The 2,028-nt window shown below is 33.5% G+C and overlaps 1 non-coding gene across 1 annotated transcript; it reads left to right on the top strand.

Moving 5' to 3' along the window:
- The first annotated feature begins 1,509 nt into the window (after window positions 1-1,509).
- Window positions 1,510-1,581, top strand: Trnat-cgu (transfer RNA threonine (anticodon CGU)). Its single transcript has one exon. It is a non-coding gene; the product is annotated as a tRNA-Thr (tRNA).
- The last annotated feature ends 447 nt before the right edge of the window (window positions 1,582-2,028 follow it).

The raw sequence follows: 2,028 nt of genomic DNA, 5'->3' as shown, positions 1-2,028 counted from the left end.
ATATATATATATATATATATATATATATATATATTATATATATATATATATAGTACTGGTGATCTTCTTAGGCACGAAGATATGGTAATTCAGTTGTATTCCACATAGGAAAATGAAAATGTGGTTTATCTCAGAAAATGCCCAACAATTTCGTCCTCCAATGGGCCTCTTCTTGGAGCGTTTATTCATAAACACTCCAAGAAGAGGTCCATTGGAGGACGAAAACTGTTGGGCATTTTCTGAGATAAACCATTTTCATTTTCCTATGTGGAATACAACTGAATATATTTATACATGTATATTATATATATATATATATATATATATATATATATATATATATTTACACTTGAGAGAGAGAGAGAGAGAGAGAGAGAGAGAGAGAGAGAGAGAGAGAGAGAGAGAGAGAGAACTGTGTGGGAGGTGAATTGAAAATGTCGATGAGCATAGTATACAACCAAATGTATACTCGTATTTTCAGATTTCTATATATTTGTTCTTTATATATTATATATATATATTATATATATATATATATATATATATATATATATAGATAGATAGATAGATAGATAGATAGATATAGATAGATAGCATTATTAACGTTTATACATGTCTTTTTCCAATGTGTTATATTCAAGCAGAATAGTTTGTTCTCCTCCGGTTGTGTCATAAGCCGTGACCAGAAACTGAAACGGTGTCCTTAATTGCCTCAGCAGTTTGTATTCTTGTTATTTTTATGCAATTGTAATTACATCGAGCCTTGAAAAGAACGTTTAGTGTGCTCTCGGTGTTATTTTACACTAGAAAAAGTAAATAATTAGCTTATTATGTATACAAAACTTCAAGGTGATTCTTACTCGTAAAAATAAGAAGTACGATTTTTTTTTATAGTCTGCCTTTATGTCCTGTCCTGGACTTCGTTACCGTTGCTGTATGCTTATAATAAATCATGTAACATTGATTTAATGGGCTTAGAAATTTTAGTCTGTTTCCAACACGAAATTTTAGTCTGTTTCCAATGTTGCTGTATACTAGGCAACATAAACAATTAGCATAGTATATACATAAAAATTAAAGTTGATGCTCACTAGTAAACATCAGTAGCACTAGTCTTCATGCCACCGTTGCTTTATGCTCATAACAAATGATGTTCGATTGTTCAATCAACCTAGTTTCAGTATATTATCATATAAAGTATAGACGTATACCAGTGGACGATAAATTGATCATGCTGTTGTTAGTAAATAAATCAAACACAGACGTATAGTACTAAATCAGCGACGGCTGCCGTATAACAAAATAATGTACCGTTGTTTAATCAAGCTTTTGTCGCTTTATAATCATAGAAAGCATTGACGTATAGTAATAGACGATAAATAAATCAAGCTGTTACTAAATATGCAAAATACGGACGTAGTACTATGGACCAGCGACGGCAAAGCCAGCGAACATTCGCCAGCTGATCCGTTAGCTAACCACACCGCGTTGGCGCCTAGCGTTCCATCGGCCTCCTTAGCTCAGTGGTAGAGCACTGGTCTCGTAAACCAGGGGTCGTGAGTTCAAACCTCACAGGGGGCAAACCGGAATTGTTCGTGACCTTTTTCAGGGGTCATGTGGCGTTGTTTGTTTATAAGGGGTTGTTCGTGCGCGTAATATAGAAGATATTGTGTCTAGGAAGGGCGTTATAGATCGCAGCGGACTGCCGTTGTATGTAGATAATGAAAGAAGGGGGAAAGTCGTTTGTCATATGTTTGATAATTTTTTATTATTTTTTAATAGTAGTATTCATGTGATGTTGTTTGTTTATAGGGGGTTAGTCGTGCATGTAATATAGAAGTTACTCTGTAAGGAGAGGTGTTACAGATCGCTGGAAGATGGGGTTACAGATAGCGAGAGAAATAGTTACCTGGACCATGTTTCATGTTTCATAAATTTTATTATTGCTTTTTTCTAGTTTTAGCTACTGAATTGATTAAATTATTAGACCATTTTTATCATAATTTTTAATTAGATAACATAAAAAAA

This window comes from Macrobrachium nipponense, chromosome 39, assembly GCF_015104395.2.
Source record: "Macrobrachium nipponense isolate FS-2020 chromosome 39, ASM1510439v2, whole genome shotgun sequence".
Taxonomy (NCBI): Eukaryota; Metazoa; Arthropoda; class Malacostraca; order Decapoda; family Palaemonidae; genus Macrobrachium; species Macrobrachium nipponense.
The sequence above is the reverse complement of the archived record's forward strand: the minus strand, read 5'-3'. Positions and strand labels throughout refer to the sequence as shown.